Source organism: Panthera tigris, chromosome B1 (genome assembly GCF_018350195.1).
Source record: "Panthera tigris isolate Pti1 chromosome B1, P.tigris_Pti1_mat1.1, whole genome shotgun sequence".
NCBI lineage: Eukaryota > Metazoa > Chordata > Mammalia > Carnivora > Felidae > Panthera > Panthera tigris.
Genome location: NC_056663.1, coordinates 24,842,488 through 24,856,552, shown reverse-complemented (window position 1 = coordinate 24,856,552; position 14,065 = coordinate 24,842,488). Strand labels below are relative to the sequence as shown.

The 14,065-nt window shown below is 36.7% G+C and overlaps 1 protein-coding gene across 17 annotated transcripts in view; it reads right to left on the bottom strand.

Moving 5' to 3' along the window:
* The window catches only part of DLC1 (DLC1 Rho GTPase activating protein), a 560,457-nt gene that overhangs the window by 532,872 nt on the left and 13,520 nt on the right, over nt 1-14,065 (bottom strand). For 15 of the 17 annotated variants that reach the window (XM_042983071.1, XM_042983065.1, XM_042983063.1 and 12 more), the window contains exon 1: nt 10,530-10,548. The exons of the other annotated variants lie outside the window; for them this stretch is intronic. The gene's annotated coding sequence lies outside the window, so the exon portion shown is untranslated. Of the gene's footprint in view, nt 1-10,529; nt 10,549-14,065 lie in introns of those variants that run through there. 17 annotated transcript variants of the gene reach the window in all.

Genomic DNA, 14,065 nt, shown 5'->3' with positions numbered 1-14,065 from the left:
TTCACTTCGTTTTTGATGGTATCGAGTCCATAACATCAAATCAACAAATTTATTGGATCCTTGGGGGATGGGATGCCCTTGGCATTTTTGAAAGTCTGGTAGAAACTCCAGCCAGGAAACAAAAATGGCATAAGGGTACTGCATTCTTATTAACAATGAACGTGTTCTGAAAATGAGAACTTTGATTTTCAGTACCCCACGCGTATCAGCCTTCTGGTGCCTTCTCATGTTTTTTTTCTTCGAAGCTCCTTGGTTATCAGGACTTATCAGTGAGGACTTTGGAAAAAAAGAAATCCTAAGCAGGAGATCTCCTGTGGCATTCCAACTCAAGAGTATTTATCGCCAGTAATTCCTATTTTTATAAATGTCTGAGATGTGAGTTTACAAGAAAGAGTTGTCTATTTATTGTAACGAGGTCCTTATGTTCTCCCACGACAGGACCAGGCAGAAGACTAGGAATTTATCTTTTCACTCTCTGTATTTACTCTGAGAACAGTGACTCTCCCAGCACTGATTTATGCATGCGTCAAAATGATTTCTGTTAAATATTTACATGTTATGTACACAAAAGCTTCAATTTTCAGAGAACTGGGGTAATTCATTAAAATAAAGATATATTGATATTTTTATAATGCAAAATTCCATTAATCCACATTAATTAAAACAAAAACAAAAACCAAAACCGGACTGAATTTAGATGTAACAATTTCAGGAAATGTTTAAAGAAAGCCAGTCTTATTACTTCAGCATGCATGTAATATAGAAGGAATACAATTATTAGGTCTTGAGATAATATAGTTTAATAGGCAAGTATGAGCCACAGTTACTACCTATCCTGAATATAAAAAGAATTCAAGAAAAATTCTAAGATAATGTATTGTTGGCATTTTACACCCTCCTTTGAAAATGTATGTTCTTTCGTACTCAAAAATATATTTTATCACAGCTTTGAGCTTGAACACATGGCATCCCAGGATATCATGCATTCTAAAATGTGAAAGCTTAAGTTTTTTCACAATAAGTAAGAGATCGTTGATTTTCAAACGCATGATTCTTAAAAAATGTTCATAATTATTATTTGAGAGCCTTCACATTTCATATAAAACTCTGTTTGCTTGGATTCGTTGGATGGCTTCATGAACTCAACTCTGTCTGACACATAGCACTATATTATGTTAATACAGTATAAAGTTGTATTTATACTCAGTGTGAACTTGCACAGCAGTGTATACATACTTCACTGGATAACAGAAGAAAAGACAGCGTCGGCTGTGGATAAGTACCTTGATACGAAGGGATTATACTGTGCCATTTCCAGAAATGCCCTTGACTCAGCATGTCCACCAACCCACGTCCCCCCAAATAAAATTCATGACTCACTATTCACTTTCAGTCCAGAGCTTTTTCTGTACTTTTTAGAGCTTGAGTGCAATAATGTCCTCAATTTTTCACCTCTCTGTCCCCCTACCCTTTGTCAGGTTACTTTGCAGTCCTTCCCGCTAAAGTGTCAGGAAGGATTTTTCCTGCCTGTAATTCTGAGTTTGACTATGTCACTTGTTTTGCCTATACACTTTAAGTGGAAGCCGCAGCCAGCCTGTCCTGAGTCTAGGCCTCTAGAGACCTACCCGGCTTCTACTTCAGCGTCTCCGCATCACCATGGGGACAGGTCTGAGCTAGTCTGCTGGAGGATGAGACTTGCCTGGGTCATGTCGGCTGAAGCCGGTCTAGACGAGCAGATTGGTCGGCCCACCCCTGACATACAAGCCAGCCCAGCCTTTATACACAGAGCTACTTAGAGATACCCAGCTTATTTCGGTCATTTAAACAACAGCTGCTCATTGCATGCCCTGCAGCTTTGTGTTTTGTTGTTAAACAGCAAAAATCAGCTAATACAACTAGATAGGAAAATTCATTACTTTGGAAGCAGGGAAGGTTATGCAGTAGTTTTTCTTTTTTAAAGTTTATTTATTTTTGGGACAGAGAGAGACAGAGCATGAATGCGGGAGGGTCAGAGAGAGAAGGAGACACAGAATCTGAAACAGGTTCTGGGCTCCGAGCTGTCAGCACAGAGCCTGACGCGGGGCTCGAACTCACGGACTGCGAGATTATGACCTGAGCCTAAGTCGCTCAACCGACTGAGCCACCCAGGCGCCCCTATGCAGTTTTTCAAAACAGAGCTTTCCAGTGCCTATGTCTGAATTGTTTTAGTATGCTTGTTAGAACACAGATAGCTATGTCCCATCCTGTACCCACTGAAACAGAATCTTTGTGGGGAGGTACCTGAAAATGGACATAGAACCCAGTAATTATTAAAGACATTAAAAGCCGAAGACTCCTGACCAATGGACTGGAAATCTGAAGAAAATGTTTCTTTTTTCTCCCCAAGTGGTGGCAGCAGAAATTTTCATAAGGGATGTTTTCCTGGGATATTTTTTGGAGGCCTCTTAAGTTGTTCTTTTTGTTAGATTTCCACAGGCAGAGAAAGTATAAAAGTCACAGAGGAAAACAACCACATGTAGATTTTCATGGTCATGTCTGTTTTATGTTCTGTAAATACAGTGTTCTAAAATCTTGATGTAGTTTTGCAACCATAGACAGATTTACTGGCAACAGCACAGATGAATTAAAAGCCAGATGAATTAAGCCCTGGGCTGAGACGCTCAGTGATGTAAATTTCTCGATACCTTTATATCATAAGAAACTTATGTTCAGTCTTTTTTCCCCATGCATACCAAAAATGTAGGAAGCTCTACATTGTATAACTCTACATAAAACCTCAATATAGCCTTACATAAATTACTTGTTTTTTCTTTTGGGATTCATAAAAACCATTTGAAATGGTTGGCACTAAATGTTCCTATGACAGATATGGACACTGTAAGAACTCACGTTTTAGACTATGGGTTGTCTAATGTTCTATAGTTGAAATAACATACATCATTACTTTTTTATATCCTGAAATAACAGCAAAACCTTTCCATACCTTTAGCTTTCTGATTCACTTATTTTGATGTGATTATTAAAATAGAAATGCAGATAACTGGCCATTGAGTTTCACACTGGCCATTTCAGCATAGTTTTGCACCCTGGGCTCCAGAGATCAGACACATGCTACTTATGAGCTCATAAAAGGACACATTTGAGCCCTTTTTAGTGTACTTGGTGATCCACTAGTAGTGATATCTACGGACTTTTTCTGTAAAGAGCCTGAGAGTAAATATGGCCGGTTTTGCAGATAATAGAGTCTTGGTCTTTACACTCAAATCAGCCACTGTGACACAAAAAATGGTCCATAGGGGAGGGAGAGGCTATGTTCTAATAATGTTATTTGGAAAAACAGGTGGTGGGTTAGATATGTTCATGGACCATAGTCTTCTGACCACTGTTTTAGCTGAAAGATTCATTTCCAGATTGCTTCTACTGTCTCTTGCTCATGGGGACTATGGCTTTTTCTAATTGTCATTGCAATAATTTAATGCAGTTAAATTGGCATGTGTCTTAATATATCCCGACTATATATTTTTTGCTGCTGGTGGGGGAAGTACTGGAAGCTACACATGACTATCATGGCAATCCAGTTGTCCATCCTGGAAAGGCTTGTCCAGTGTGGAACCAGGGCCTGGGGAAAATTGTGAGGGTGAGCTGCAATTTAATCAGCACCTTTCCATTGCAAAAGGGCAGAATCTCAATTTAAAAATGGTTGGGGGGGGGGGGGAAGGACCTTTATTGGCTCACACAACTGAAGAGTCCAGAAATTGATTTTCAGGTACAGCAAGATCCAAATGATGAAACAATATATTTAGAAATATCTCTCCATCTCTCAGCTATATTTTTCTGTATGTGGTCTTTCACATTGAGGTGTAATTTCCAAGTGATTTCAAAAATACTCTCCAACAGGCCTGCACTCGTTTCCTACTTGCTTGGTAATCTCAGTAAACATGTGGATCTTCTCTTCCTATTTCAGCAAAAGTTATAGGAATGATGCTTATTTTTCTAACTTCTGTTGAAGGCTCATTCCTTATACCTGGTGCCTAAGAGGATGGGACCGACTGTTTGGCCAGGTGTGCATCACCTTCCCACACTCTGCCTAGGGCGTGGGTTTGGTCCCAACGAGACCATATGGACTGAAAACTGAGGTAGATGAGGTTCACTAAAGAAAAGTCAGGATGTTATATCTGAAACTGATGAAATGCATAATAGGTGACCAAAACCAGCAGGTGGCATACACCATAATTTAATGAATTTATTTTTCATAGTTTTCCAATAAACTTGGGTGGATATTTTTTAAATCCTCATATATGACTGCTTCAGGGTGGGGTGATAATGAAAACCACAGAAATTTTTACTAAGTTGAGTTCCATCCCTAGAGATACTATCAATACAAAATTTGCTTCAGTTAGAAACTGATACAATGTTCCTATCCTCAAAAAAATGTTTATCAGCTTAAATGTGAGACAGGAAACCATTACAGTCCTAGAGGAGAACACAGGCAATAACCTCTCTGATAGCAGCCATAGCAACTTCTCACTAGGTATGTCTCCTGAGGCAAGGGAAATAAAAGCAAAAATATACAATTGGGGCTATATCGAAATAAAAAGCTTCTGTACAGCGAGGGAAACAATCAGCAAAACTAAAAGGCAACCTATGGACTGGGAGAGGATATTTGAAACTGGCATATCCAATAAAAGGGTAAGATCCAAAATATAAAGAACTGACGACACCTGACATCTAAAAAAAAAAAAATCCCATCAGAAATGAGCAGAAGGCATGAACAGACATTTCTCCAAGGAAAACATACAGATGGCCAACAGACACGTGAAAAGATGCTCAACATCACTCATCATCAGGGAAATACAAATCAAAACTACAATGAGATATCACCTCACACCTGTCAGAATGGCTAAAATTAACAACACAGGAAACAACAGGTGTTGGCAAGGATGCAGAAACAGGGGAACCCTCTTACACTGTTGGAAGAAATGCAAACTGGTTCAGCCACTCTGGCAAACAGTGTGAAGGTTCCTCAAAAAGTTAAAAATAGAACTACCCTATGATCCAGCAATTGCATTACCAGATATTTACCCAGAGAATATAAAAATACTAATTTGAAGAGATACATGCACCCCAAAGTTCATAGCAGCATTTATCAACAATAGCCAAATTATGGAAAGAGCCCAAAACTTCATTGACTGATGAATAAAGACATATATATATATATATATATATAATATTCAGTAGATTATTACTCAGCCATAAAAATGAATGAAATCTTGTCATTTACAACAACATGAGTGGAGCCAGAGAGTATTTATGCTAAGTGAAGTAAGTCAATCAGAGAAAGACAAATACCAAATGATTTCACTCGTATTTGGAATTTAAGAAACAAAACAATGGCACAGTGAGAAAAAAGAGAAGGAAACCAAGAAACAGACTCAACTATAGAGAACAAACTGCTGGTTACTGGAGGGGAGGTTGGTGGGGTGTGAGTGAAATAGGTGATGGGCATTAAGAAGAGCACTTGTGATGAGCACCAAGTGTTGTATAAGTGATGAATCACTAAATTCTCCACCTGAAACTAATATTACACTCCATGTTAACTAACTGGAATACAAATAAAACCTTGGAAAGAAGAAAAAAATACAAGTTTGGTAAACATAAAAAGTACATATTTATCAAGCACCTTAGAGAAATTGCTGCTTTTAAGACATGAATGAAAATAATCTATTTGAAGCATAAAACTATCCCACTAAATGAATACTCTGAATCTACAATATGAACGTAAAATACAACCATTTATAGCATAAAAATATCAATTTTAATGAAAATAAAATGAGGATGTATTTAAGAATTAGATTTAAATTTGGTTCAGTGGTTACACATTCCAGATGTTTACATTTATTACTTGCTTGTTAATAAATACAGATTTGAAATTTACTGACCAATTTGTTCTTTTCATTTTGTTCTATATTTATGGCTATGTATGCCAAACTTGCCTTCCTAGAAGACTATGTAATTCTTTTATTCCAGAAGGAAATAACATCCACCAGATGGTACAAGCACACATACATAAAGCCCAGATGTCAATATTTTCAAAACTTCATTTTTAGTGAGCGGAGATGAACGCAAACATGCATTACATAATGGTTAGCATTCCACATTATTCAAATTCTGGGGGGAAAGCTGAGAATGTTCTCCACTAGTACACTTGTTGCCTATTCAAAATCATAGAAAATTAGATAAGATAGGATATCGCTACAATCTTTTTGCCCGAAATGTACTAAGGAAACTGTAAATCTTGAATTAAGACACACAAAGTCATCTGTAAAAGTACAACATGAAGATGACATTATTTAACAGAAACATATGTGGAAAGATTTAGAAGCCTCTCAACATGAGACTTCATATGATGCCACTTGAAAAAACAAAAGTTAATGTGATGACGAGTAAAATAAATTCAGGAGATGACAGTCTTGTTCCAGTATGCCCTAGTGTGAAAACACATGGGGAATTTTGTGAAGTTCTAGGCAATAAGCACTACATGGAAAAATGACAAACAGGAATTCACCCAGAAAATAGCAGCTGCGTCATATGAGGAACATTTATTACAACTGGGAATATTTAAGTTGGGGCAAAAAGACTGAGAAGAAACAAAGTATTGTCACAAGACCGACATAAGGAAGAATGTGTACAGATAATAGAGGACAAATTTCCTATTAACATAAACTAAAACATCCTAACATTAATGTTGATTCAAAATGGAAAAGTTTTTATTGGGGGTCGTAAGATTCTGGCACTAGGGACATTCATGGAGACCAGAGAGTCTAAGGGCAGATAGTAGGTATTCTGTCAGTATTTTGGGAATGGATAAGTGCAGATAGGGAAGATGATCTAAATTTATTAAGCAACTACTGGTTTTATATCTAAGAAAACAGTCATACAATTTCTTCAAATAACCCTTTCCAGAGCAAATATAATTTTTCATTTTGTTGATTAGACGACTAAAGCTAACTCATGGAAGATCACAAAATAAATGGAGACCCAGAATTCCTCCAAAGATCTTTCTGGCTCTAAAACCATGCATGCTCTGCTAGGATTTTTTTTTTTGTAACATCAAGACTGCATGATCCATTGGTTAATATAGATAATGGGAGTGGATGCTGATAAAATGCAGCTACCTGAGCAAGACACAAAATATTAGATATGTGCAAATAAAGACAACACTACCAAACACAAAGCTTTCTTCTGCTTTGCTCCCCTGTCCCAGGAGAGACTGGAAACAAGATTGTTTTAGAAAGTGCTAAGCACTATAAAGAAAAAGTACATGGGGGCACCTGGGTGGCTCAGTTAAGTGTCCAGCTCTTGATTTCAGCTCAAGCCATGGTCTCACGGTTTATGGGATTGAGCCCCACATCTGGCTCTGTGCTGACAGCATGGAACCTGCTTGGGATTCCCTCTCTCCCTCTCTCTCTGTCCCCACCCCCGCTTGCACATGCACATTCTCTTTCAAAATAAATAAACATTAAAAAAAAAAAGGAAAATGTAGGGGTACCTGGGTGGTTCAGTCAGTTGAGTACTCAACTTCGGCTCAGGTCACGATCTTTTTTTTTTTTTTTTTTTTTTTTTTTTAATTTTTTTAACGTTTATTTTTGAGACAGAGAGAGACAGAGCATGAACGGGGGAGGGTGAGAAAGAGGGAGACACAGAATCTGAAACAGGCTCCAGGCTCTGAGCTGTCAGCACAGAGCCCGACGCGGGGCTCGAACTCACGGACCGCGAGATCATGACCTGAGCCGAAGTCGGCCGTTTAACCGACTGAGCCACCCAGGCGCCCCTCAGGTCACGATCTTGTGGTTCGTGAGTTCCAGCCCCACATCAAGCTGTGTGCTGGCCAGCTCAGAGCCTGGAGCCTAGTTCAGATTCTGTTTCTTCCTCTCTCTCTCTGCCCCTCCCCCACTCATGCTGTCTCTGTCAAAAATAAATAAAATTTTTTTTAAAGTTTAAAAAAAAAAGAAAATTTAAATGTAGAGTAGTAAATGGAGGAGACCTTTGCATAAGGTGGTCAGGTAAGGCCTCCTTGAAAAGGTGAGATACAATGAGACCTACATGATGAGACAGAGTCAGCTGTGCAGACAGCCAGAAGGAATGAGTTCAAGCTGAAGTAACAGGAATGAGCTTAGCATTTTCATGAACGTGCAAACCAAAAACAAAAACAAAATCTACCCCAGAACAAAATAAAACAAAACAGACAAAAACCTCTACTATTGAAACCTAGTTGGCGTGCCTGGGTGGCTCAGTTGGTTAAGTGTCTGACTTCAGCTCAGGTCATGATCTCACAGCTGCTGAGTTCAATCCCTGCATCAGGCTCTGTGCTGACAGCTCAGAGCCTGGAGCCTGCTTCGGATTCTGGGTCTCCCTCTCTCTCTGCCCCACCCCTACTCGTGTTGTTTCTCTCTCTCAAAAATAAACATTAAAAATTAAACAATAAAAGAAACCTAGTGAATAAGAGAAATGAAATGAAGTTGGAGAGAAGGACAGACAATAGATAGACCTCTTGATCTATGCCAACTTGTGTAGATACTCTTCTGTGTTCAGTGGAAAGCCTAACATGATCTGGGTCATGTATTAAAAGTTGTTTATTACTGAATGGGGAGAATATTTTCAAGATTGATAAAGGTAGAAGCAAAGAGATCAGCAAGAAAAATATTTCAGAAGAATGAAAAAGAGAGGTTAACAGTGGAAACGAAGTTGATGGATAGTTTCCATCTTATAAAATCATCTTTAATGAAGTATAAGTTACATGCAATGAAATGCACACATTTGAGGTTTCATGAGTTTTGACACATATGTGTATGCTCAGTTACATTTTTGAGGGAGCACCAACAAGAAATAAGAAATCTCTTGGATAATAGAAAACAATTAGCAAGATAAAAATGAAGTTGGGAAAAAATTGAGGTAAACATCCAGAGTGTAGGGCAAAGGCTAGAAATATTGACAGAAAAGTTAAGAGACCTACAGCATCATTGCAATCTCAAACTTAAAATTTTTTTTAGAGTGAAGAATACAAGTAATATAAAACCATGTTCCTTATGCTTTTGTAAGAGAAAATGCAGATAACTTTGAAAGAAACAAAACTCAGACAATATCAGTTTGAACAGTAGTACTGATTGTTAACTGACAGTGCAACAGGGTCTTGAAATCTGAGAAAATTATTTCTAGCCTAGAATTCTATACCCAGCCAAACTACTCATCCGATATGAGAGTAGGGGTGGCTGGTTGGTTAAGCATCCCACTCTTGATTTTGGCTCAGGTCATGATCGCACAGTTCATTAGTTTGAGCCCATGTGAGTTCAAGGCCACATCAGGCTCCATGCTGACAATGCCTAGCTTGCTTGGGATTCTCTCTCTCTGCCCCTGCCCCCACTCATGCAGTCTCTCTCTCTCAAAATAAATAAATATATTTAAAATTTCAAATATAAGAGTAAAATAAAGTCATTTTCAGATATACTTTATACCATTTTCTTGGAATTTTTGAGAATGACCTTTAGCAGAAGATGGAAGAGAAAGATACAGGATTCAGGAAACAGTAGCTCCAGCCCAATGTAATAATAAAGTGACTCTTCGATGGTCAGTTAGGTTTGGCCCAGAAAACCAGAATGTGAGAAGTTAATGAAATTATCTGAGAGTCATCTCTCTGAGAAAAGAGTGTGACCTAAATTATGATGGAAAATTTAGAGAACTTCAGAATGTAAATAAGGTAAGTGGCAATTTGGAAAATGTTTTGTTGTTATGCTCCACTAATCAATCCATTTCAGAGATTAACTGGATACAAAAGAACATAAATATTATCAACTCTGATGATATAAAGGAAGTAAATACATATCTGACATCATATGTGGAAGAGGCAAGAGAGTGGAGGGAAAGGTAGGAGTAACAAGTTCCTCATTCTACAAGGGGAGGACTAAAGTGGTACTGTGATTAATGGATCAAGAGTAGGTGGTTTAATTTTATTATTTAAACTTTCTACAGTAATCAAGGAAGCATCTGTAAGCAATGAAGTCATTATTAGGATGGAACGAGCAGGAAAAATGTGGCTTAAGTGAGCGAAATTCTCCTATCTCCTATCAGAAAGTCAACAATGTCTACAGTCAATAAATCAAGAGCATCAATAGGAACTAATGAGTCAGAAATGAGGAGATAACTACCAGAAGAACTCAGAAAAACAAAGGGTTTTTTTTGTCTCTGAAAGCCAGAAATGGAGAAAAATAGTGATTAGGCAGATAATCGTTTTCATCCTAAATTTTTCAGAAGTGTTTGAGTTTTTAAAGCACATATATATTTCATGTATTTCTTGGATAAACAGTTTTTTACATTAAAGGTCTGTTAGTGCTAATTAGTAATTTAATTTCTGAAAAGTTAGATATGTTGAAAAACTTCTGACTGTTATGAATTGTTTTTCCTAAAATATCTAACATGTCCATTGAATAACTTCTCAGTAATATTAAAAATATGAATGTGATAAAAAGTATTACCTGTATCCAAATAGGTAGAAATGTTCTATTACCTTTGGTGAAAAAAAAAATAATGGTTTTAGAAATGATAAAAGAAAAACATTGTGATAATTTTCTGGAGTGCGTTTCAGTTGATTATTATTTATCTTATTTATTTGTATGTTCTTTCTCATTGCCAGGCAATGGAGATATTTATACAATTACATCACAGATTTTATTATTATGTACTGGAAACTTTGATAATAAAATAAGAACTCATCTTGCTCACTAAACTCAATTCAGAACAATTTTAATAAAAAAATTTGGAAGAATTTTGGAAGCAATGAGCCAAGCACTAATAAAAATCACATGTACTATAAATTGCACAAGATCTGAATATAATCTGTTCTTTGTTAACATCAAATAATTATCCAGTAGCATGAGGTTTCAATTCACTATATATTAGGGATATTCAATAGTTGTTAGTGATAAATCACATAGCAATATAAATTAAGTGTAATAATCAATGAAGTTTGATGTGTTGCCATTTCTTGATGTCAGATGATCCATTAACCTCTGAATGATTTTTAATTGAAATAACTTGTATAAAAGTTGAAAAAAATATGATCTTTATTATTCAAAATTATTTATGACAATATGTCCATATGGCTGGCAATCTTTATATTCTAGACACAAAATGGTTTGCACAAAATGGGTTGGCGTGTTCTTGTTTCTTGGCTAATAATAACTTCTATGGCATGCGACCGTGGAAGCATGAACTTGAAAGCGATCCAAGAACTTTTACATCTCTGAGGGACGAAGGAAAGGAACATGCAAACTCTGACCGGAGATATTTACTTTTCAAGTAAATTTTTATTAAATTTTTACTTTTATCTCATTTCCAAACATTTAAAACATGCCCTTGAATCACGATGTTATACTTTGACATTAATTTTGGTTAAGTTGTGTTGGGATGGCATTATGAAATCCCAAGTCCTCAGGTTGATTTCCTCTACTTTAACATCCTTCTTTTTTCCCTGACCTGTCACACAATTACAGCTTTGGATCTCTCTCTATAAAATATATACTATTTAAATCTCAACTAATTTTCTTAACGATTAACTATGAAATATATACCACCCAGTATTTACTCAAGGGTACTTTCTGAGTAAATTAGTTTTTAAATTTGTTTTTGCATTTTAATATAACCCATTTTCGTTACATAGAAGATAACTATATATGAGCCAACAGTTCGTGAAAGTCACGAAAACACCAAATGGTTGGAGCATGGGGAAAGGAACGGTTGCTATAGGAAACTGGCCTAGACTAACATTTTTAATCTGCCTTCTTGTTTCTCTTTCAGTTAAGTTGCATCAAATCCCTAATTTTTGTATGGTAGGGAGAAGCATAATTTGGAATAATATCAATTAGAGCCAATTACCATAGAATATATTGCCTTTCCCACAGAGCCACATACTAGTAACCTACAAATTGTAAGATATACAGAAGTAGAAAATATATTGAGAATTGAAAAGGGGAAGGAAGAGAAGGAGGAGGGAAAAAAAAGGCCATGCACATAATCTGCTTAGACTATCAAATATGGTCCAAAGACACCATCTGATACTGTGCTAAGTTTCCAAACTCCTTAGACAAAATCCTTAGAAGTTAATTCTTTATTTGAAGATGAAGTTTTTCCTTCCCAAGGGTTTTTCTCTGCATGACATGTGTGATTGTAACTTAGAATTCGGATGGGTTGGCAAGTAAGGTGAATTTGTGTTAAGGTGCCTCCAAACCACTTAGAGTCAATTAAAAATAAATGAGCACTCCATCTTTAAAAGGTTAAGTGATTGCTCCTTATGGGGCATCCATTTGTGGGCACTGGATACTTGCAGGAGAGTGTGCTCCCTGCCTTTGTCTAGGTCGCGATGATCTGTAGTCAGGTACCCTTCCCTATGCACCTGAATCTGGAAACCAACCCCTGTACCCTTTCTACAATTTAGGTATTAAGAATATCTTATTATGTCTCATGATGCTACTCTTAAAACTTATTTCCCACTTGGTAATTAATCCCAACTTTTGACATTCCTTTAATAAATTATTTTTTCAAGCCTATTAGACATAGGAAGTTTGAAACCATTCCAATATCTCCAAGCCACTCTAAAATTTTGACCAAGATGCACTATGATGTGACCCATTCCACCAGATAATGGATTTGGATTACAATCAGAGAGGTATGAGGTACAGGAGGTAATGAACATCTCAGCCAGTTAAAAAGCTATGAGTAAAGATGTTATTTGAACACAGAAAAGTAGACAGTATTTCTCTATTTAGCCAAACGATTGAATCTTATCAGGTAAAAGGCAGAACTTCCTGTTGAAAAGTGAAAAAAACAAAAAATGAACAAATGAAACAGTCAACCAATCTTCCCTTTAGTCTCCAAAATGCCACGTAACTGCCATATTTTTTTAAAACACGTTTTTGGTCAGATTATTTTTTGTAGAAAATGGGTTTTAATAATAGAGCAACGGGAATTTTTCAACTACTGCCAATTCTTTTCTCTGTTTTTTAATTGTAAAAATTAAATCATATCACAAAAAGCTCAATTATTCATAATGCCAGAAATCTAACAAGACTATTCCAATTTTGTCTACTCCTTTCTTATCTTTGGCAGGAGCATTTAGTGGGCACAGAAACATGGCTTAAATCCTTTTTAGTCTGATAGGACAAAGGGGGTTTGAAAGGGAAATCAAGAAAGAAAGAAAAAAAAAAAGAGTAAAAGGTTTACTGTTTCCAGCAGGGCAATCTTCCCAAAAGTAATTCCTTCTGGCCCCAAATCAAAGGGACTAGATAAGCAATTCCTCCCACTATCCTGGGAAAAGTGCAGAGCAGACTGATTTTGCAATCCACTCATAAAGGACTGTGGGAATTCTGAGATCTGAAATGTGGTCAAGATGGAGTCTATGAAAGGGAATTCATTCATTCATTCATTCATTCATTCATGCAAACCTTTACTGAGACCCTACTATGTGTTGTACTTTGTACTATGCAGTAGGAAGGCAAAAATAAATAAAATATAGTTTCTGAGTTTGCAAAATTCAAGGTCAATTGAAAGACACTGATGTGCAAACAGGTAAGTAACGATACACCATGGCAAGGTTGCAACAGAAATATCAACAGAGTCTGGTTGGAGTAATGAGAATGCACAGCTCAATTTGATTGTGGAACTTGGAACATCTTCAATAGAAAAACTATAGCTGGTTCGTGAAGAATGAGTGGAGATTGCAAGGTGACAGGTAAAACGATGGGGGAAAAGAGGAACACTCCAAGTTATTCAATTAGATTAGTTCTTGGGTGGCATCTTGGCAGTCAGTGTTCACACTGATAATCAGAAAGAAATATAATTAGTTCTATTTAGCTTCTCACGTATGAGATACCTCTTACTGCTTTCCATGCAATATCTCAATTTTCACCACCACCATGTCAAGTTAGATATTATTATCCCGTTTTACTAATAAGGAAACCAAGCTTAGAGAGTAACTAGCTTAATGTCACAAAGATTCCAATCCACTTTTATCTGG